This window comes from Pogoniulus pusillus, chromosome 27 (genome assembly GCF_015220805.1).
Source record: "Pogoniulus pusillus isolate bPogPus1 chromosome 27, bPogPus1.pri, whole genome shotgun sequence".
NCBI classification, from domain to species: domain Eukaryota; kingdom Metazoa; phylum Chordata; class Aves; order Piciformes; family Lybiidae; genus Pogoniulus; species Pogoniulus pusillus.
Window position 1 is genome coordinate 15,664,876 of NC_087290.1, and position 23,823 is coordinate 15,688,698.

A 23,823-nucleotide genomic window follows, 5' to 3' on the forward strand; every position below is an offset into this window, starting at 1 on the left:
AGTGGTCTCTTCTCACAGGTAATTAGCCATAGAACAAAAGGGAGCTGTCTCAAGCTGCAGCAGGGGATTGAGTCCATCATCAGTAAGTTTGCAGATGACACCAAGTTAGCAGGTGTCAATCTGCTGGAGGGCAGGCGAGCCCTGCAGAGGGACTTTGGCAGGCTGAATGGGTGGGCAGAGGCCAGTGGGATTAAATTTAACAAGACTAAGTGCAGGGTTCTACACTTTGGCCACAACCCCAAGCAGTGCTACAGGCTGGGGACAGAGTGGCTGGAGAGCAGCCAAGCAGAAAGGGCCCTGGAGGTACTGGTAGATAGTAGCTGAACAGGAGCCAGCAGTGTGCCCAGGTGGGCAGGAGAGCCAGTGGCATCCTGGCCTGGATCAGGACCAGTGTGGCCAGTAGGACAAGGGAGGTTATTCTTCCCCTGTACTCAGCACTGGTCAGGCCACACCTTGAGTACTGTGTCCAGTTCTGGGCCCTTCAGTGCAAGAGAGATGTTGAGGTACTACAACGTGTCTAGAGAAGATGGAGTCACTGTCCCCGGAGGTGTTCAAGAGAAGACTGGATGAGGCACTTAGTGACATGGTCTAGTTGACTGGATAGGGTTGGACTGGATGATCTTGGAGGTCTCTTCCAACCTGGCTGATTCTGATTGTATGGGGTAAGTTTAGACTGCATGTCAGGAGGACTTTTTTTCACAGACAGAGTGGTCAGGCGTAGCAATTGGCTGCCCAGGGAGGTGGTGGAGTCACCAACCCTGGAAGTGTTTAAAGGTTGTTTAGATGTGGTGCTTGGGGATATGGTTTAGGGCTGAACATTGTAGAATAAGCATTTGTGGTTGGACTTGATGATCCTGAAGGCCTTTTCTAACCTGAATGTTCCTGTGAGTCTGTACTGCTCAGTTTACTTAGGTAGAAAAACCAGAAAGCAACATAGATTTTTGTGCTTGCTTCATGAAAATAGCTCACTCAAGCCTTTGGGTCAGTGGGAATGACTCTGCTCTATCTGCTCTGTGTGTGTTGAAGTATAACACCAGTGTCCATAGCTAGTTATGTTAACCTGAAGGAGTATAGCTGTATATGTAGCTGGGAAAACTAACTTTAGCCAGAATTTTGTTAAATATTTGACTTTCAAGAGGAAATAGGAACATAAATGAGTATCTTGGGAAAAATAGTTCTTTTTACTGAATAATAGAAAGTTCTTTGTACTAGACTCTGGTTTTTCCCCTCTTTAAAAGTTGCTCTCAAAACTTATGCAAGCTTAAAGTAACTCTGCATGCTTTAAGTCAGAACTTTCCTAGTAGTAATGACAGAGATTTCTTTGCCCTTGGCAGAGTCCTCTGTGCCTTAATTAATCTTGGATTTTGTACCTATTAAAGCATACCGTTCACATCTGAGATAATCATAAACAACTGTTGTGAAAAAGAAATGTGAAAAAGGAGGAGGTGATAAAGAATATTTCAGATGAGGACATGCCTTATGTCAAGAGTTCATTCCTGGTGATAGCTAAGCAGTGAAATGGTGAAACTGGTTTTAGTAGAAGTAAATTTAATCTTCTGGAATTCAGTGTCACTGGTTGGTATATATAATCATTAATGGCATAGTAGTTGCACTCAAAATGTTGTTCAGGATGTAAGTTTAAAGTGTAAATCAATGTATATAACACCTAGGCTTCAGAAAGCTGGAGAGAAATGTTCTGAAAGTAGTATTGAAATGTTACTGCAAGAAAAAAAGAAAGACATATAACATTTTCTCTGGGTGAAGCCAAGAGAATTTCTTCACAGGGAAGTCTTAGTGCTTAAAAGGACACAGAGAATTTCTGAGAACAGCAGAAGACACAAGAACTGCGTTTAAAAATAGATTGCAGTGAAGTAAAAATAACCCTGAGATACTTATCAAAAATGAGAGGAATTTATTTTTATTTTTATTTTTTATTATTTCTCAGAAACTTCCTGTTCCTAACAGTCTAAATCAAATGTTTACCAGTGGGGGTGTGTAGACTGTTAGCCTTTATTCTCAGAAAAAAGATTGAGATCTTTCTTAGGGTGTCATGTCCTGAATAGAAGTGAATATAGTCAGAGAACAACTCAGTTTTAATAAATGAAAAGAATATCAAACTCCTAAAATATTTTTTTAAATTAAAAAAAAAAATCAAACTCCTAAAATCAAAATGATGACTACGTTAAAGTGTGATTCATTAAATCAGTAAATTATTTATGGCCTCATAATGGTGTCATCATGCCAGGATGTTGCATAACTGATGGTAATTAGACAACTAATCTCTTATAATTCACTACAGGAAAAACTGAATGTTTGAATATGCATAAAGATAATGTACATTTCATAACTTGAAAAAAGCAGTACTTTATTAACCACTTAGGTATATTTCCCCAAGCAGTTTTTCAAGTGCAGATATGTATTTATTCAGTGCATGTCGCCTCAAGCCTGTATACTTTTATACACACATTAAACTGTTATTCTAAGTAATGAAGTCAGATTACTGCACCACCCTGTGTATTAACCCCAATGCACAAGAATTCTGCTTTTGCCTGTAGAGATAATTCACAGGAAGATCAATAGTGTTGACTAAGACAACTCTAATAATGTTGCTTCCAGATGGTTTCAAGTGGGAATCACTTTGAAACAAGTCAAAAATGTGAGAATTGAAAATGTATTTTTATGATTCTGATAGCTGTCATTGTCTTATTGGCTTCCAGAGGTGTCTAAGCATTTTTCCTCTGAATATAAACAGCATGGAAAAGAGCTTGCAACCAGAAGACAATATTCAGCTGCTTGGAAATACTGTTCACTAAGGTGGGGTCTTGAGAAACCTCCAAATATTAAGTTTAAATGTTCCTATAAATTGTCTTTTGCTGAACTTTCTTTTTACCAATTAGCAGTCCTGCCTTTAGCTCTTTAACATTACAATTTCCTAGCATTTATAGAGATGTTAATAGAATAATAAAGGTGTTTAAGTAAACAGTTAGAAAAAAGCAATTGTTATTTCTAAAGTTGTATTATAATCTGAGTCCAGTTAGTACAAAAATGTGTAACTGACTCATTTCTTATCACCCTCTATAACCTTGGAAGGCAGAAAAAGTTTAAGTTCTATATGAAGCAGATTGCCAAAACACCACCACTATGAAATGAGGGCTAGATTTACTGCACATGTGTGTGTGTGTATATGTGTATATATATATAAAAATATAGATATTAATAAATTTGTATGTAAATATAGTAATAAAATACAGACAAGGCATATATACACGATGATGTAATATATCTAAGTAATATATAATATGCATAAACAGTACAGAGGTCTAGCAAAGCCCATGCATAGCAATAGCTGATTTAAATAATGAGACTCTATTTTCCTTGTTATTAAAAGACTGATGGATTTTGCAGCCAAGCTCAAGGCCTTATCACAACTCCATGCAACACTCTAGGCTTGGATAAGAGTGGCTTGAAAGCTGCCCAGCGGGATTGACAGCCAGCTGAACATGAGCCAGCATGTACCCAGGTGGCCAGGAAGGCCAACAACATCCTGGCCTGTATCAGGAATAGTGTGGCCAGCAAGACCAGGGAGGTAATTGTCCCCTCAGCACTGGTGAGGCCGCATCTTGAATGTTGGACCCCTTGCTACAAGAAAGGCGTTGAGTTGATGGAGCAAGGAAGCTGGTGAAGGGTCTGGAGAAGAGGTCTGGTGAGAATCAGCTGAAGGAAGTGGGGTTGTTCAGTCTAGAGAAAAGCAGGCTGAATACTTCACTTTCTTACAGCTACCTGAAAGGAGGTGGGGGTTGGTCTCTTCTGCCCACTAGCAAGTAATAAAATAGGAGGAAATGGCCTCAAGTTGCGCCAAAGAAGGTTTAGCTTGGACACTGGAAGACAATGGTTTCACTGAAAGGGTTCTTAAACACTGGAGTAGTCTCCCCTGGGAGATGGTTGAATTCTCATCCCTGGAGTTGTTTAAAAGCAGCAGCAGAGATGTGGTGCTGAGGATCATGGTTTAGTGCCAGACATGGCAGAATTAGGTAATGGTTGGAGTTGATGATCTTGAAGGTCTCTTTCAACTGAAATGATTGAGTCTATGATAATACACTTCTCTTGCTGCGTTTACAGTCACTGCTCCCACATTGCCTAATGTAATGATATGAGCCCTGGTTTTCATAGGCAGTAACATATTTGTGATTGGCACTGGCTTTATACACAGTGAAGTGATTTTTGGAGTACAAGGTGATAATCAACTCTGCATGAAATAGCTGAGTGGGGGCTGGGCTTGTGCCAGTCCACCACCAGTTCATCAGCCACAGGTTGAACTTCTGTCCTCTGCTGAAATGGAATTCTCTTTCATCACAGTATGAACTTAGTTCTACCAGTTAGTGCTATGATTTGCAGTGAATTCCTCTTCTGTTTCTCCAATCTTTGAACAAGTTTGAGCATTATTTGACCATACAAAGAGATGAATGACTGTTTTGATGCTGAATTTGAAGAAAGTCAAAGTGTTCTGGCAGGGAGAATTTCCAGCTTTGACAATGCTCTAGGCTAAACAGAAGCTTGATTCGTGTCCATACAGAAAAAGCTCTATTTACAATTATACGTATCCCTTGTAATCTCCTGTAAGGAGAAGATGGTTTATGTAAAACTTCATGTTGTATTTAACAAGACTGCAGGGAAAACTTAAAGCACATCTGTGGTCAGAAGTGTGAGATGAAACAAATGTCAAAATTCCTTCTCTTCAACTTTGGAGAGAGAAGAAAATTAGATTAGAGGGGAAATAATGTTAAAGCTTAAAAAGCTTAACAACCTGAACAAAATTCACAGTAACATTAATTGCACTTAATTCGATTCAGTTTTTCAAGGACATTTCTTCTGAGGGTAAAATTTACCCCAGTGCTGTGGTCTTGTAGTCCTGCTGAGCTAATTAAATTCCCAGTGAACTTAAAACAGACACTTAGTGGAAGAGTACAGGGGGAGACTTGGCATCTCTGCTGATTGTATGCAGACTTGCTTAAGAAATGCGTCCAAGGGGAAAGTCATCTTAGGACTGTTTTGCAGACCTACCCAGTCATCCAGATCTCACACCAGGCTGCTCTCCGGAACAACGCTGGAGGCAGATCAGTGAGAAGGGCAGATGAGGAGCAAATGCTGAAACTAGTAGCAGAAAAGGCAATGGCTGAAGGGACGAAGTAAGGTTAGTCTGGTGGCTGCTGCTTGGAACTTGAAATAACCCTGTTTAAAGCAAGTCTCTAAGACAGGCAAATGCTGAGATAGCATTTCTGCCTTTAATACTATTCAGGTATCGCGTCTCTCCGCGCACAGGGGTTTAACCTGATCGGCAACGTTCTGTGGAAGGCGGCTCTGTCGTGGAACCACCTCGGTCTGAAGGCGGCTGGCACGCAGGCCCGCCGAGCCCCGCACTGCCTGCCCGCTGAAGGACGGCCTCAGCTGACAGCCAGCAGCCGGAGGAGAGGTCTCGTAGACGCAGCACTGGCGCTGCAGCACTGTGATGTTAGAGGACACTGCCTTAGCGCGGCGGGACCCGAAGGGAAGTTAAAGTCAGCACTGTCAGGCGTTACAAAGTCTCTGTCGCACTTTTCGGGAACTATCGGTTCGGTCCAGTTCCGCTTCGGGAAACAAAATCTGCTCGTTCAGGTCCCATACAGCGGAAACGGGACGTACACGCAGTGTCTTTACTGGCCTAAAAGGAATCCACGTTCCGCAGCGTCGCTTTCAGCGCCTTCCGACCATGGAAATAACCTATCGAACCGGATACAGCGGTTCGATAGGTCCTCGTCATGCCGGTCAGGACGAGGTAGCAGCATCTGGCGCCGCCGAGCGCAACGGCCAGAGCCCCCACAAGAGGTGATCCCGAGCTGGGGCCTGGGCCCGGAGGACCGGCACAGAGGCGCGCTGAGCGCTAGCGGACCCCGATACAGCCGCCGACGGCACATGGCACAGCCCCTGGGGCGCACACACCACCTGCCCGCAGCCCAGCCGCCCGGTAGGAGGTACCTTTGCCCCCGCCAGCCTTCGACAAGGAAGCGGCGCTGATTGGCAGTGGCGGAAAGCCAATAGGCGATGGGGCGGGAGCCTGAGCTTCGCTCTCGCCCAATGAGGAGGCGGTTGGAGCGTCCGCCAATCGTAGGGGCGGGGGAGGCGGGCGGAGGCAGGCGGGCGGTGGGGGCGGCAGTCGGTGCGGTGGAGCGTGGAGTGCTGGGACTTTTCTTGCGTCCCTCCGTGCTCTCACTGACTTGTCAGCCCCCTCCTTACCTTCGTCCCTCCTTCGCCGCTGGCAGGTGCAGGAGGCCGGCAGTTCCCGGCACTTCAGGTGAGGGTTGTGCCGTCGTCTTGGGCCCTAACCCTCAGACAGAGACTTGAGGCGGAGGCCGGGTTGGGATCCCCTTCGGAGTGTTTCGGGAGAGAGAGCGCGGAATAGTAAGCGGCGGCGTCCCACTGGCGGGCGCAGCAGCGGCGGTTTGTTGAGCCGTTGTGTCTGGGCCGACGGCGGCCGGCACTAACCGTTCCTCCTGGGGGGGTCAGGCCGCGCGGGGAGGGGCAGAAGTAGTGGCGCGCCGTGAAGGCCCCGTTGGATGCCGGTGGGGGCTCGGTGCCCCTGCAGTGAGGCGGGGGCGGGAGTGACAGTGCTGAGGCGGCGCGGAGGGGCAGCGGGCGCGGGGAGCGTGAGGCCGCCGAGGGTGGGAGGTGCACCCCGTGGGTGGTGGTGGGGCTTCCTCCCGGAGGGCGCGGAGAAGGTGAAGGTCTCCTTGCGCGGCGCCCGGCGGGGAAGGGCAGGGCTGGGGCTGGCGAGTGATGACGACACTGGCTGTGGTTCCTGTAGGAGGGAATAGCTGCCTGCTCGGGAAAGTTTCGTGACCCGCTCGGTGGTGTTGGTGATGGCTTTTATGTTTGGGAGGGGAGAGGTGGAAAAGGGGAGAGAAGTCTAAAACTGAGCGACTGGCTTTTCTCCTCCGTACTTTGAAACCTCGGCGTCCCGGCCGATGGCAGGTAACCATGCTGACTTGCTGGGAGGATGTTTTTCTACGGGAGAGAGAGATTCTAAAAGTATTGTAGCCTCCTGAGCATTGGTACGTACCCAGCTGAGTCTGCACTGAATCTTGTCATTGCTGCCTTCTCTCCCTTCTTTGGCTTGCGGAAAGAATCTCCTTCCACACTGAAACGTCTGTGTGAGAGACAGAGATCTCTTTATGTGCATCGAGACTACCTGGTTAGAGGAAGAGCGGGTACCAACAGTGCCTGCGGCTTGCTGTGTCCGTCTTTACCGGCTCTTTGGCTGTCTCTTATTGGAGTGACTTAAAGCTGACAGACTCAGTCACCTGAGCCTTCATCCTTTTGCCCTAGCAGTCAGGGAATTCAGAAAGGTGTGAGTGACACCTGCCCTCCCTTCTAAACCGAATATTCGAAAATGGAATATTTGAACCTCAAAACGTAATCTTGACACTTTAAACGTTCGATTTCCTTGATAGCCAATCTTGTTTAAAACTGTAGATTAGTTAAGACAATTAAAAACAGTTACACCACTGCTCACATTTCCTGTGCCTCTTTTAGTAAGCTTGTGACCCTCGTTGGGGTAAAAAATGAGCCTTCAAAAACGCTGGACAATTTTGTTTTCTTCTATTGCACTTTACAGCCTGATAAGAGTGCTTGAAAGGTCACCTTAAGACTGTTTTCTCTTGCTGTAAGGTTGGGGCTTCTTTTCTCTCTTGCTATTGTGGTTTTAATTTTGGAGTTTCTCTAAAGACAAAACCTTTCCACTACTTAGAAAAGGTAAAAACATGAACAGTGAGTTTTCATTCTAGCTTTAATGCAACCAAAACATCGAGCTTGTATATCTGTGATGTGACCAACAGGAAAACATTGCTTCACTTATTTTGTGGATGGGGGTTGCCCAACCTGCGTCAAGGTGGGAGGTTGATGAAACAGCTTGCCAACTATGTTTTGGGTGGTCAAAACTTAACTGTCTTTTTTACCTATCGAGGTTAGCAGCAAATATGCTTGGTATTTCCTACTCGTACCTATCTGAAGTGATGTTTTGTCAAACTTGAAATTTGCGTTTAAAGATAGTGGAGTAACATTCTGCCAGGTATGAGTGAATCGGCTTAAACGGTGTGACCTGTCTATTAGCACCCTGATCATATCTAATGTCCCAATGCAGCATCATTTTAGAGGCCTCTGATCATGCTAGACTCAAGCTGTAGTGAGCACAAGAGGAGTATAGGTGCTACCTAATCCTCCGTAGTGTTAACCTTGATGGTGTGACTGGTGTTTAAGTGCTCCTAGCTCCCCTTGGTGCATAGTTTACAGTTCTAAAGTTGGTTTCTTTGGCTCAGTGTTGCACAGTGCCATGCTAGAATAAACATTAACAACTGCCCTGAGGCTTAAGTCTCATACCATACATCAAGCAACAGTATCAGTGTTAAAAGGAAGATGCATAGCACAGTTGTAATTAGCCTTGAAATAGTTTATTAATGGTTGATAGGCAAAAATGGTTGGAATGAAATTTTTTTAATTACTTTTAACTCAGTGGGGTTTGTTTTTAGTGTTTTTTTTTCCTCTTGTTTCGTAGTGTTTGCTGTTCATTCTGTGCTTCCCTACTCGTGGGAAGCACGGAATGAGCCTAAAAGTTGCTGTGATTTGAATTGCTAGCTTTTAAGTGCAGGGTAGGAGACTTTGTGCTTGCCACAGGAATGGCAAAGGATAAAATGCTTAGTAATGCTGCTTGTAAAGCGTTACCTCTGCTTGTATGAATCTGTGCAAGTAACACAAATTCTTTAAACCATGCCTTTCAACTTCTGAGGTGGTGCACAGCTTCCTCAAGGTGGGAGGATCAGGTCCTGGAAGAAGTTGAATCTTCTCGTAGTAAGCCAGGAGAATGGTAGATGCAGATTGAAGAGGGTTTTTAAGAGATTTGTTGAAACATGCATGTGAGCTAATACATTGGAGTAGTGTTTTGCTGGTTCTTGATCTCTTGTTTCTAGACGAAATCCTAAGATTTAATGACTTATTGCCAAAGACCTGGAATTAAGCCTCAAATATTTGAATATAAGACTATCTGAGAGATGAACAACTTTCTTGTAACGTAGGATTTTGCTGGAATTCTATCTTAATCTATAAAACCAAGAAGTGGCACTGTTCCTTTTAGCTAAAACTAGTTACTGATTTTTGGGTTGGCTTAATGTAACAATTAATTGTTCTCAGGACGTGAAAAGGAAGAAAGCAGGAAATAACAGTGATGTAACTGTACTGTGATAAAACAAGCTAAGCACTCAGAGTCTGTGTTTGAATAGAATACTGTACTTAATACAAATGTTACCTGGCTAGGGCTAGTTGGCTTACTGGGCTTGGGAAGAATAACCTGAAGTCAATAGTAAAAAGATAGTTGTATCCTGGGGCTGGTTACCAGACTACAGTCATACCTGAATTTGTCATGAGACTTAAGTGTCATTCCTTTGTGTGTTGCCCAGCAGAGTAACTTGCTTGGAGGACAGGTACAGTAAATTAAAAAAAATGAAGTTCTTTCTAGTGTAAGTGTGTGCTTCTTGGAGTGTGATTCTTCTTGAGCCACTGTGAACTGCTGTATTGATATCCTGTTCATCATAACTCACAGGACTGTGTCAATATTTGAGAAGGTATCCAGCCTTAATTAGTAAATAGGGCTAGAGCTAGGATGAATATTGTAACACTGCACAGTAATGAGCTCTGAAGTAAAAATGAAATGTCTCTAAGGCTTTAAGTGATCTGCTTTGGTTCAACATTTTAGAGTATGCCAGTATTTAAAAACTCTTCTGGTTTACACAACATGTTGTAAATATTTTCAGTGTTGGAAAACTGTTTGGTTTTGGGCCAGTACAAGTTATTGACCCTTTCTGTTTGTGTGAGAGGCTGCTCTAACAATTAATTCCAAAGCATCTACGGACAAAAATGTTAAACTTCTTTACTTTTTACAATATACTTTAGACCAGTGAATAAAAAATCAGACTACAATACAACAGCAAAAAATGGTGAGGATAAGAACAGTCTGTCAAATCCTATTACCAATACTTGTTTGAAATACTTCTACTGAAACCAGAAGGGCTGGAGTTTATGCAATCTTTTGACATAGATTTATAGAAGTGGTGTCGTAGATGTTCTGAGAGTGGGTGCCACACAGGCTTTAAATGATGCTGTGAACTCAGAAGAGTTCACAAGTATGTGTTCTAAATATATCCTCTCCTGCTTGTTGAGACTATCATATCATGGAATCATGATGTACTTGCTTTTGATTATGAAGTAGTGGGTTGTTGACAGATACTAAAACAGTGACTGTTTTGTTCCTGTAATCTCATTGTGAAGTGTCTTTTTGCAGAAGTGTGATGTTTTTTGTCTTGTTACTATTGTCTCTGTACCTGAGGAGCACAAACAGGACTTGTGAATTTGTTTTTTATGTATAATAAAAAGTTTATCTCTCCCTGCATATCAGATTGACGCATTGCCAGCTGTAACAACAAAAGGTGTGTATTGACTCGGCTCTGAAAGGACTAACAAAGTTCTACCGTGCTTTCTGAGGGTAGCCAAGGGTTATGGGTCCCAAAATCAACTTGCACAGAACTTCTTAGCTAGCGTAGTCATGGTAGGTGAATACTGAAATCAGAACTTTACTTGCTCTCGATAGCAAATGTACAACCATACTTCACTATTCCTTTGAGCTGATGTGTTTATTTTTTAGTTTGTGAAGTAATACATCAAATAAAAGGTGCAGGGTGAATGTGCTTAATGGGTAATGCAAAGTACAGATTTCCACAAGTTATCTGCCATAGGAAAAATAGGACATCTTTTTAGTTTGATTTGTGCTTATGATCCTCCCCCTTCATGGAAGTTTTCTTGGCAAAAGTGCAGGTAACCAAATCACTGCTGAGTGGAACTGCTTTCTTATCGGGAGGAATGATGAGTCTAGGTATGTAAAAGCAACTCTTTAACTCTTTATACCTGTGGTTCATGTATACAACATAAACTTGTAGGCAGCCTTACTTCCATATTTCTTGAATAACACTTTTTTAGAAACTTTTTTTTTCCAGAATCCAGGTTCTCACTGTTTTACCACAGAGATAAAAGCTCCAAACCTTTTTTTTTCTTCCTTGTTTATCTAAAATAATGTAACCAATCTATGTAATCTATTATCTGATCTACATACAATTGTGCCTGACTTGAAGGAACCATTTTACATTTTGGTTTAAGCTCTAGGGTGAGCTTAACTGAAGGAAATTATTCCCAGGTTCTTGCTAGGTTGGGGTGGTGGTTCTGTTCCAAAATGCAAGCACTTTCACATGTGAGAACTGAAACTGGGTAATCCACTTCCTTTAAACAGCTTTGCTTCATGTAAAGAGCACTGTCAGTGCTGTCATTCAGAGTGCTAAATAAATAGAGTGGTTAGCTATTCCTTTCTTGAGCAATTGCATATCTTTAGAAATTCTTATTCCCATAACTGGGAATATTGCCATTTCATTGATTATTTGTAGTGGTCCACTATTACAGTATGCTAATAGTATTTTTGTTGGTTAAGTCCAGTTGGAGTATCTTTTACTGCAAACCTCCTTTCTACTAGCAGTTACTTGGGCATAAGGAACTTAGGTCTGGGAGTTACTGTGGCTTTAAGCTGTAGTTTTTTGTCTTCTTTGAAAGCTGGTTCATTTCAAAGTAGGAATAACCAGATAAAGTATTACCAACCAATAAGCTGTAACTTACAGTGCCACTCTCCAGAGCAAACTTTCCTTCTGTCTTAATTGAACAGAATCCAAAATGGAAAGATAAGTGAAATAAGTTTTATATTATTACTGTATCGTTGATGGCCTATAGTAGGTTAATCTTGTCTGAATACCAGGTGGCCAGCAAAGCTACTCTGTCATTCCCTTCCTCAATTGGATAGGGGAGAGAAATTAGAATCAAAAGGGTTGTTGGTCAAGACAGAGGCAGGGAGATCACTCACTAATTATTGTCACCATCAAAACAGACTCAGCTGGGGGAAATTAATTTATTGCCAATCTAATCAGAGGAAGGTAATGAGAAATAAATCAGAATCTGAAAAGGCTTTCTGCCAAACCCTCCTTTCTTCATGAATGATTCTTCTGTGTCCTTTCCTTGAGCAGCACAGGGGGATGAGCAGTGGGAGTTGTGCAATGGGACTTGTGGTCAGTTCATCACTGCTTCCTTCTGCCCTAGCATGGAGTCCCTCCCAAGTGAGACAGTCCTGCACAAACTTCTCCAACCTGAATACTTCCTTGGACACCAATTCTTCTTGGACTGATTCATCATAAATCCTTTGCAGAAGGTGCACTCCTTACATAAACATGCTGCTCCAGGGTGGATCTCCTATGGGAGTCTCAAGTCATGCAGGACTAGTAAACTTACTTGCAAATTTAGAATTAACTGCCTAATCTGCTTCTTCCTTGTCTCGTTTTCTTACAGTTTTGGATGTAGCCTCAGGAGTATGTTTTGGCAATGGTTTTAATGAGTAGGCACTTTTAAAGGTGTGGATCATGCATTTGACATTCTGTAAACATCTAAAGAGATGATCTTTTGTATAAACGCGTTTTGGTTCCTGCTGCCCTTAAAATGTTACAGGTTTTTGATTGTCCAGTTGCTAATAGTTCATAAATACAAAAGAAGGATTAATAGATTTTAATCCAGGAAGGAATCATTTGTAATAATCTGTGTTTATCTGGAAAAGACAAGCCATAGAACTGTGAATCAGTCTGTTGGAATGATAATGCCATGGTTTAACCTTTAGCTGGCAACTAAGCTCCAGGCAGCTGCTTGCTTGCTTTCCCCTGCCCTGGTGGGATAGGGGAGAGAACAGAAAGGACAAAAGTGAGAAAACTTTTGGATTAAGATTAAGGCAGTTTAATATAAAAGCAAAAAAAAAAATTTGCTGGTGACACAGAACTGTGTGGAATGGCTCACACCTGAGGGCTGTGAGACAGGCTGGAGAGTTGGGCAGGGAGAAACTGAATGAAATTCAACCAGGGAACATATAGAGTCTTGCACCTGGGAAAGAACAACCCCATGTATCAGGATAGGTTTGGGACTGACCTGCTGGAGAGCAGTGAAAGGGAGGAGGACCTGGGGATCCTAGTGGATGGATCATGAGCCATCAGTGTGCTTTTGTGACCAAGAAGGCCAGTGACATCCTGGGGTGTATTAGAAGGGCTGTGGTTAGTAGGTCAAGAGAGGTTCTCCTCCCCCTGTGCCCTGGTGTGGCTGCATCTGGAATACTGTGTCCAATTCTGGGCCCCTCTGGTCAAGAAGGACCTCAGGGAACTGCTCAAAAGAGTGCAGTGCAGAGCCACAAAAATGATTAAGGGAGTGGAACATCTTCCTTACAAGGAGAGATTGTGAGGAAGCTGGGGCTCTTCAGCTTGGAGAAGAGGAGCCTGAGGGGTGACCTCATTAATGTTTATAAATATGTAAAGGATGAGTGTCAGAAGCATGGAGCCAGGCTCTGCTTGGTGATGCCCAATGACAGGACAAGGGGGCATGGGTCAAAGTAGTTCAACCTCCTGCTCTCTCAAGCAGCTCCCTGTCCTCCTTGAACTGGAGAGCCCAGAACTGGACATGATACTCCAGATGAGGCCTCTCCAGGGCAGAGTAGAGGGGAAGGAGAGCCTCCCTTGCCCTACTAACCACACCCTTTCTAATACACCCCAGAATAGCTTTGGCCTTCCTTTCCACAAGAGCACACTGCTGGCTCATGGCCATCCTTCCATCCACCAGGACTCCCAAGTCCTCCTCCTCTTCACTGCTCTCGGTCAGGTCAGTCCCCTTGCTTCCTTGTCCTTCTCCCCGGCTCTGTATGCTGAGCATCACGTCATAAGATACTAAGTATCCTTTGCTCACTTGGGATCAGCTGTCCCAGCTGTGTCCCTTCCGAACTTCTTGTGCTCTCCCAGCCTGCTTACTGGTGGGGTGGGGTGAGAAGCGGAACAGGCTTTGACTCTGTGCAAGCACTGCTCGGCAGTAACTAAAAGCATTATCCAAACTTTTCCAGCACAAATCCAAAATATAACATCATACTGCTATTGGGAAGACGTTTAAGTCAAACTCGGCACACACAGCAGGAAAGAAAAGTTTCCTTTTTAAAAAGACTGGATGTGGAGTCCACTACAACTATGTAAGTGTCCCCTTTGTCACCATCTCTCCATTTCCTTTCTGGAAGGCTCCCACATTCTCCCTAATCCTCCTTTTCTCAACTGATATACCTGAAGAAGTTCTTCATGTTCCACTTAACGTTCCTAGCCAGATTTAATTCTAGCTGTCCTTCAGCTTTCCTAGCCTGAGCTCTGATTGCACAAGCAATTTCTTTGTGTTCATCCCAGGAATACTTCTGTAGCTGCTGTGTTTTTTGCTGCTGTGGTCCTGGGGACAGCTTTTTAAAATTCTTGTTTGATTCCCTGTGATTATTTGGTGATCAAGTAGTAATTATTTATGTTGCCAAATCTGACTCTGTCTGAGAACAGTTACGCAGGTAATCACTTCTTTTACTGATGTCATCCATGACCTTTTTGAGGTACAGTATCCATGAAGTTCACAGAATGGTGGAATTGTCAGGGTTGGAAAAGACCTCAAAGTCCATTCTGTTCCAGCCCCCCTGCTGTGAGTGGGCACATCTCGCACTACACCAGGTTGCCCCTAGCCCCATCCAGCTTGGCCTTAAAAACACTGGGGGAGTTCCTTGTGTTGAATGCAGTGTGTCTTTGGAGTAGTTGATACTATGTTATGTTTCATGCCAGTCTTAAAATTGAGCAAGTGAAAACCAGAACATAAGTCAGTGGGACTGCAGGGCCCCATGGTAATGTGGTATTCACACAGCAGCTTGCTGTCAGATGAGCTGACTGCTTGGTGTGAGCATGCATTATTGGTCTCTGGTATATAAGTTAGTGGCTGTGTGAGGCATCAGCTCCTGGAATATGTTCCAGAATGTCTGAGGAGTGTTGGTGTTTATTAAAGTTGTTAGTAATTCAGAGAAGTAGTATTATTGCAGAAGTCTGATCACTCCTTTCTTGATGACTTAATCTTTTCTACCTAACTTTATAATCACTTGCAAACTGGTCAGTGATGTGCCTAGGATTCAGTGATGTTGAATCAACTTATGTTCATTATTGCCATAGTTTAATCTCTTCCTTGTGTGCCAACCACTTACACAAAAACAATTAAAATATCTTCTTCCCTGTCTTTCAGAGTCTCAGACTTTCTGAAGTGTCTTCCATGTTGTATGTGTACTGTCTGACTCTTTTTATTAGCATAACATCTAATAATTCACTAAACTACTTCAGGAGCTTGTTGCCCCTTCAGCTCATATCAGTAAGGCAAGTAACTTCTGAACCAGTGACTGTCTTTGTTGCAACAAAAATGGGAAATCAGGTTCTTTCCCTAGTGCCCAGCTATTTATTCATGCTTTGTGCTCAGTGTTGGCTCTATTTATGTGGCTGTGCTGTGGCTGGGATTGATTCCCTCATCCAGTAAGAAACTTTTTCTTTTTGGAAGAGTGATTTTTCAGGTGGACAAAGTTTAGCACCTGGCTTCCTGATTAGAATCTGTGGAGAGCTGTGCCAGGAGGAGTGACTGGGGCCATAGGAGAAAACCAGAGAAATCCTTGATAAGGAATTGTCTGGATGGCTGCACTGAGTAGTGGTCAATGTTCACATGGAGACCAGTAGTGAGTGGCACTGCTCAGGGATCAGTACTGGGACCAGTGCTGTTTAGCATCTTTGTCAGCAACCTGGACAGTAGGATCGAGTGCACCCTCAGCAGGTTTGTGGATGACACCAAGCTGTGTGGTTTGGTTGCCATGCTGGAGGGCAGGGATGCCATCCAGAGAGACTCGGACAGGATTGAGCAGTGGGCCCAAGCCAACCTCATGAAGCTCAAAAAGGCCAAGTGTGAGGTCCTACAGCTGGGTCAGGGCAGTCTCAAGTGCAAATACAGGCTAGGTGAGGAGTGGCTTGAGAACAGTCTCAAGGAGAAGAACTTAGGGGTGTCACTTGTTGCAAAACCCAACTTGAGCCAGCAGTGTGTGCTTGCAGCCCAGGACAGCTGACCTTCTGGCCTGCACCAAAAGAAGTGTGACCAGCAGGATGAGGGAGGGGTCTTTTCCTGCTCTGTTTGAGACCCCATTTAGAGGACTGTGCCCAGTTCTGGTACCTCCAGTATAACAGGGGCATGGAGCTCCTAGAGTGTGCCCAGAGGACAGCCAAGAAAATAATGGGAGAGCTGGAGCACCTCCCCTTTTTGCACAGGCTGCCAGTTGGGGCCGTTCAGCTTGGAGAAAAGAAGGCTCTGGGGAGCCTTCTGTCAGCCTTCCAGTAACTGTAGGGGGCTTAGAAGAAAGCTGGGGATAGACTTTTTGTAACATCTTGTAGTGATAGGACAAGAGGAAATGCATTGAAGCTTGAGGAGGGTAGATTTAGACTGCACGTGAGGAAGAAATTATTTACAGTGGGGTTCTGAGGCACTGGAACAGTTTGCCCAGGGAGGGCATGGATGCCTCTTCAGTAGAGGTGTTCAAGGCCAGATTGGATGGGACTTTGAGTGACCTGGTCTAGTGGACAGTGTCTCTGCCCGTGGCAAGGGGGTTTGGAACTAGATGATCTTTAAGGTCCCCTCCAACCTAAGCTGTGATCTAGCCAGACACAGAGGTGAGACTGACTGTCCTATGGCTTCTGGGGTCTTCCATCCCTTTTTGAGGATGTGGCCTTTCCAGCCAGCAGGAATTTCATCAGATTGCCATTACTTTTCAAATAGAGTGCATGGTGGTTTGGCAGCTTCATCTGCCAGTTCCTCCAAGACCCTTGGGTGGATCTTGTTAAGTCCCATGGACTTGTGTGCACCTTCACATTCTTTAAATGGTCTTGAGCTTGATCTTCACTTAATCGTGGGTGGATCTTCCCTTTTACCACATAGATATTCTTATCTAATGAAAAATTCTATTTGTAAAAGAAGGAATGCCATTTTTTTTTTCTCAAACTCCTAGCAGAAGTTTGAAATGAACAAGTTTACACTTTACTGTTTTTAAGAACTAGCTTTGAATTTCAACTCAATACTTAATTTCCAACATTGAGGCAGTCTTGTGGAAGGAAATGAAGTGTTTTTTTTTAGGCTGTTAGGACTGGCTGGGTTTTTTTTTGTTTGTGATTTGTATGTGTGTGTGTGAGGATGGGGGAAGTGGACTGTGGGGTGTTGGGTATGGTTTTTGTTTACATGGAAAAACTGAGGTGTTCATAAACAGTGCCAGATCTCTTAGACTGGAAAAATACTTCTGTAACTCATTGTAACCTGATTCGACTTTGTAGTTTTCAGTGTTTCTATGTTTTGTGCTTGTTGTTTTGGTTTGGGATTTTTTTGGGTGATTTTTGGTTGGTTGGTTGTTTTTATTTTTTGTTCTGTTGTCCCCTCTCACAAAAAATAACTTAATAGAATTAGTTTAAATCCTATTGTTTCATTTTCCCTCACCAAAGCACTGTTCCACTGTTGTGTGGTGGTGTTGGTATTGTGTGTATGGTGTGGTAGTTGTGCTGGTTTTGGGGGGATTTGGGGTGGTTTTGTTGTTTTTTAGCAGGTGCTCTAGGTTAACTCAATTTATATGATTCTATATTTGGTCTTAAAATAGGTTTGAACTCAGCTAAGAAATCCTTTGTCCATAGCTGCTTCTGCTTTGGCTGGTAGTATCCTTGTACTGGAGAACAAAATATGTGTCTTAGACTGTATTTAATGACACTTGGTTTGGATCAGGCAATTGCACTTTCTGGTAGAATGTAAAGTCTGTGAGTTGGATGGCTATCATGAGTAAAATTTGTGCTGTACCATTTTAGTTGTCCTCAAGCCAGTAACAAGCAGTTCAGTAGCTGATATATGTGAACAGATAAAAGAGATGGCACACATTAATTCTGGATTTATTTTAGGTTGCTCAGGACAACCTATAGCTGCTTTGATCAGTCTAATAAAATAGGATGCAGTCTCACTTTCTCCAAAAACGCAGTTAGCTGGATTTATTAGCCCTATAGAGATACTAAAATGGCAATTGGAGGTCTGTTGTATTTCTGCCCTTTTTCCCCTCCTCCCCTTTCTTGCAAAAGAGGCTAGAGCATATTTGCTTGAGCATATTACTACATATTGCAGAAACACTTCCCTTTTGTGCAATTAAGGACAAGCAGTGCTAAATTTATCCTGGAGTCCCTACTAATGTATTGCTGAACAAAGTTAGTACACAGTAATGACTTTAACAGCTTTTATGCTGTTTCTAAGAGATCTTATTGCATAACAAGGCAATATGGAAAGTTGAATGGATTTTTTAATATACATATATATTTTCAGGTGGATCTCAAGGTATTTTCATTGCACACATTATGTAATCTGTGTTTGGGGTGTTTATTTCACATATAATAGATATGGGTAAGGTACCCTATCCTCTGAGTAATGCTGTCCAAATATGGTATCTTTTGAGATTGACTTTTGAAATGCTGTCAGCAGTTCAGCTGTGAAGTTTATGAAGTTTCTATGATGTGTTGTTGTTATTCCTTTTTTTTGTTTCTTTTCAGGAGTGTATAAAGTGTCTAATTTAGTGAGCATATTCACTGCAATACAATGTATTGGATAGGGAAAGTACCGTGAAACACTATTGTGTGAGCTGGCTTTTTAGTGCTGAATGTATTATGAACCGGCTTAGAATCATAAAATCAAATAGGTTGGAAGAGACCTCCAAGCTCATCCTGTCCAACCTAGCACCCAGCCCTATCCAGTCAACCAGACCATGGTGCTAAGTGCCCCAGCCAGTCTTTTCTTGAACACCTCCAGGGACGGTGCTTCCACCACCTCCCTGGGCATCCCATTCCAATGCCAATCACTCTCTCTGGGAAGAACTTCCTCCTAACATCCAGCCTATACTTTCCCCGGCACAACTTGAGACTGTTTTCTTTAGATCTGGTGAAATAACTAAGTGAAATACCCATCTTGGGCTTTTTTTCTGTGGCTCTAATGCACCAAATAGATGTTAAGAGTTGAAAGGGACCTCTCTACATCCTGTGATGTTTTGCCTCAGTGAGGGAGCTATTTTATCTTTCAGATTTGAAAATTTGCACAAGTTCTTTTGGTGTAAACTGAATGTCAAGTTTAACAGAAATATTAATATTCCTACTACTGTCAGAACAAAAGGGAAGAAAAAAACCTTTGCTGCAGGAGTATGTGTGTGTCAGTTGTACCAGAATATTATAATCCTCAGTTGCAAGAAAACCCTTGCAGCTAGGCTCACCATCTCTTTCATGCTTTAAGTGTTATTTTTCGAGTTATCTATAGATCTGAAACAATTCTTTGCATGATCTGAAAGCTTAGTAAATCAATACAGGCATACCTGGAAGTAGCTTGGGTTTTTTTGTAAATGTGTTTGAAATGCCTTTGTACGTTTAAGCTTTAGGAGTAAGGACAGTTGATCTCTCATTAGAACAACAGTGATCTGAGACTTGGCTTGATTGTGTGAAGGTTACTTGTGATGATGACTCTTCAGCTGCCAAGCTGCCTCTATTGAAAACAAATGTTACTGAGATCATCGCTGCAGTTACTGGGGACATTCCTACTGGGTTTAGAGAAATTTCTGGCCTTCCCAAGAAAGCTTACAATGAATGACTGAAGTTATAGTGTACTGCTTATTTCTAGTGCTGACATTAGCTTTGTGAGCCTATGAGGGCTTTCGTCATTCTGAAGTCTGCTGGATTTGGTATGCTTTGCTGTTTGGGCAGATAATTTGCCCTTGATTTATGCTGGGAACTAAAGGGAGAACGCCTTTCCCTCCAGTAAAGCTATTGTATTTTGAAGTGATGAAAACTGAAAAATGGTGTGCAGAAGGAAGAAATGAAGGTTTAAGAATTTTCTAGATGCAGGCTTAGTTTTTCTAATGCTGTTTATATCAGATGATTACATTAAGAGTTTCAGCCTTCAGAACCAGAAGTGGAAAAGGTCTGTACTTAAAGATGTTTTCAGCTGAAATATTCTTCCTGACTTGGTCTCTGGTGTTAGGGTATGATAATGAAAATTATTATATGGTACTTGTCTAAACAGTGTATTTTGCCAGGCTTTCTTCATTGCTCAAGCTCTGTAGCATTTAAAAATCTTATCCCTCTTATTCTTGCAACTACAAGATAGTGAAGACTTAAATGGGAAGTTTATTATTCACTGAGTAAGCATAGGGCTTGGTTTTCTTGAGGAGTATTTGGTCAAATGGAAATCTTATTTTCAGTGACATCTTTAAGGCATTTCTATGTAATTGAATTACGTAGAAATTGAAGCTTTCAACATGCTGCTGTTTCATTTGTTAAAACTCTTCGATGATGTTTTTACTTTAATCCATTGCTGCTAAGTGATGAGCCATTGCCCTGGGTCGAGTAGACTCTGCTAATGATAGCGCAACCCCGTGCTGCCAGCATGCCAGCTTCAAAACGAAAGTGCTGGCTGGAGGGAAGCATCGTGGGGCCTGAAGCTCAGATTGCAACAGAGACTTCTTGTCCTGCTTGCTGCTTCCGACGTGGGATGCTGGTCTCTTCTGCTGGTCTGGCTGCTGCATGCTTGCTCGGGTGGAGGGAACTGTTTTTGTTGATGGTATCTGCTGCTGGGTTTGCTTTTGCTAAGGTAACTGTGTAGCATAGGATCATAAAAATCTCTGTCTCAACCCAGAGGAGTCTTTGGGTGTTACTTCCCTTCCTGTGTGTGAGAGCAGGCTCTGTTCACTCAGGACAGCCATATGGTGACAGGATTTTGTAACTAGTCTTACGTAGACAAATGACTCATTTCAGTAACCACGAGCTATGATTCTGCGATTCTGAGGTGAGTGTGACCAGTGACACAGAGCTCTGCCCTTACAGTGTCTGGTAGAATTGTGTTTACGTGTTGCTGTCTGCCCCACCCCACTGCTCGGAAGCAAGCATGGTGCTACTAGCTGTCAGCTTCAGTTCTGCATTCAAATCTTGGAGGGCAAATCCAGCACTTCAAAAGAAAATATGGTATGTAATCTTTTCATACATTCGAGCTGGATGCATAAATCATAGATCACAGATTGATGTGGGTTGGAAAAGACCTTTATAATCAAGTCCAGCCGCAAGCACAAGATCACTTGCTAGTTAGTACAATTTTGACTTGGAGGTGGACCCTGCTAGCACCTTTTGTAAGGCTATTTAAAATGCCCAATATGTTGAAACGTAGCTTTAGACTACTGGCCCAATACATCTGTAATACTGAGGAGAATAATTTTCCATTCCATCTGTGTTCCCATAAGCCATACATGGTTTATACACAAAATATGTTTTAGAAATCTGGCTTAAACCATTCCTTTGGAGAGTGTGGAAGTTTGGTTTTAACTGCAGAAGGATTTTATTCCATGATACTAACCTTTTCTGTTTGCTTCATACTACTATGCATCATGGAAAAAAAATACCATTTTGATTTAAAATGGGATGCTGCTTTTGAGTGTAATGACTGCAGATTTTCTGGAATCTAGTGCTGCAGTTTTTCAGTTTGAATGCAATGTGTGGAGTGATTTGCAAGAAACTGTAAATAGCTCAAGAAATGTATCACTTTATTCTGAAGCTATTTATTTATGCCTGCTTTTCTCAGCTGTTATGACTACCATACTACCGGTTTGTGAGTACAGAGGTTACTGCCATATGAATTTAGATCAAATTAGATCATAAAGCAAAAAAAAGTGTATAATTCCACCTTTATTAGCACTTGATTCTGTTTTGTTATGTGCTTTTAAAATCCTGAATTACTCAGCAGCATGTGTGATGGGGAAGAAGCTGTGTTTTGTGTGTTTTACTAAGACTTGCTTCAGCACTTTGCTCCACTTTGGTTCTGGACCATGTGTGTTTTTAAACACTAGGGTTTTTCATACTGGAATCTGAGAGAGCTCTCAGTTGAGCTTTGCGTTGTTACTGATCTTCTTTCTGTCTCTGTTGTTGCTGAGATGGAGGTTCAAGGTTACTGTTTAACTGCTCCATACCCAGTGATGGCACAGCCTTATTACATGACAAAACACAATGGGAATTTCAAGTGCAAGAACTGGAAGCTAATGGAGCCTTTGAACTTCAGCCCAATTTAGGTTGTAGAGTAGATGGCTGACCTACTTGTATTTCAGTCAAGCATTGATTAAAAAAAGGCACTAAAAGCTTTGCTTTTCCTGAAAAGCAAGAGAAGGGTAAGAAAGACTCTTTCTGACATGAGTTGACAAATTAAGCATTCATTTCATGTTACTGTATTTAGGGATCCTACCTTTGACTGATTTTGTGTTTTGAAATCTGGACAATGTCAAGTAAAGTGCATTCAGGTCTTGGAAAATCCTAAGGGAGACTGGCCTACTCCATTGTGTGTGTGGTTTGTTTTGGGGGTTTTGTGATTTTTTTCTTTTCTCTAGACCCTTAAGAACCAAAGAAAATCTTTCACTCCTTTTTTTTTCCTAACTCTTTGATCTCATATACCTGTTTTAAACCAGTATCTTGCTTTGCACACTGATTTAAGTGTCCTCTATGGTTTAAAAGCAAACAAACCCCCAAACAACAACCAAAAATACCCCACAAACAACAACCAGACCATTAAATGCCACAAACAATGCCCCCAGAAAAGAAAGCAAAACCAAAGAAACCCCTCCAACCAAACAGAAAATCAATATAGCCCCAAAACAAATCAAACTCTCCCCCCCCAAAAAAAAACAAAAACCCTCAAACAAGCACACACACCTGACTAAAAAAACAAACAACAAAACCAATCAAACCCCACAACCTACCATACCCAAAAAATAATTCTATCTTGAGCTTATCAAATTCTAGGTACAAGGAAGGCCATCAAATGAGATCTGTGATTGTAATACTTCAGAGTAGCTGAAGCTACCTCCAGGTAGTTTAGACCAATGAGTTCAATACATGCAATGAGCCAGTTTTGTTAGATCCACTAAAACACCAAAAAAATAAAGGGTTTAAGGAATATTTAATTCTACTAGGTCAGCAGCCCAGGCTGTGCTTGCTAAGTAAGTAAAGGCCTTATGTCCTTGTTGCAGTAATTACCACTTCAGGATCAGAAAATTAAATTGTCTGGAAGCCTAAGGAGTCCTGGCTAAAGTTTACCTCGTGTTCACTGAACTGAAAATCTGTTTAAACAGAGTCCAGGAGTTTCTTTTTGCAGTGGGCATGTTAATGAAGCTAAGTATTAAGCAATATCCTCACTCGCCTTAACATAAGCAAATAATTCAGATATTCCAGTCTGTTCTGTAGAAGCTGGATTCAGTTGGCTTTAAAATCTGAATTAATCTTATTAAATATGAAACACTGCCACTTGGGCTTTAGTACTGCTAAAGTATAGCACTGATTTTGAAACACCTGAACAGTCTCTTATTGTTTCTAAAAGAATAAATGGTTGTTTAACTTAGTAGAAGGAAGGATAGGTAAAGCTAAGTATGCCTGTTGTTGATTTCTTTCTACATTTTGTCACTTGCAGTGCCAGAAGTGATGCTGCTGGTGATGTGTAGTTTACCTGAGAGTGATCGTGGGTGGAAGTGTTGCTTTTTAGTTGCAAGGCTATAGTCATTAGCAATTTTTGCATTGATAACTGTTTTTCCCAAATAGTAAACTGCCCTTGAATGTATTTTGAGATTTGAGGAATGTTGTGTGATGATTTCTCCCACTTTTGGCCAGTGGGGCTATGGTAGCAAAGGAATAATGGCTGCAGAAAGAACGGATGAAAATTGATACTACCTTTTGAGAGTTGTTTTACAGCTCTGAATTTCAGTTTCAGAATTCCTAG

The 23,823-nt window shown here is 42.4% G+C and overlaps 2 protein-coding genes across 5 annotated transcripts in view; both read left to right on the top strand.

Annotated features, from left to right (window-relative positions):
- Positions 1-2,980, top strand: part of TTLL1 (TTL family tubulin polyglutamylase complex subunit L1) — a 29,551-nt gene extending 26,571 nt beyond the window's left edge. Inside the window, exon 11 of the mRNA XM_064166437.1 lies at positions 2,718-2,980. The gene's annotated coding sequence lies outside the window, so the exon portion shown is untranslated. The remainder of the gene's footprint in view (positions 1-2,717) is intronic.
- PACSIN2 (protein kinase C and casein kinase substrate in neurons 2) overlaps positions 1-23,823 on the top strand; it is a 64,504-nt gene that overhangs the window by 4,381 nt on the left and 36,300 nt on the right. For 3 of the 4 annotated variants that reach the window (XM_064166430.1, XM_064166432.1, XM_064166433.1), the window contains exon 1: positions 6,170-6,328. The exons of the other annotated variant lie outside the window; for it this stretch is intronic. The gene's annotated coding sequence lies outside the window, so the exon portion shown is untranslated. Of the gene's footprint in view, positions 1-6,169; positions 6,329-23,823 lie in introns of those variants that run through there. 4 annotated transcript variants of the gene reach the window in all.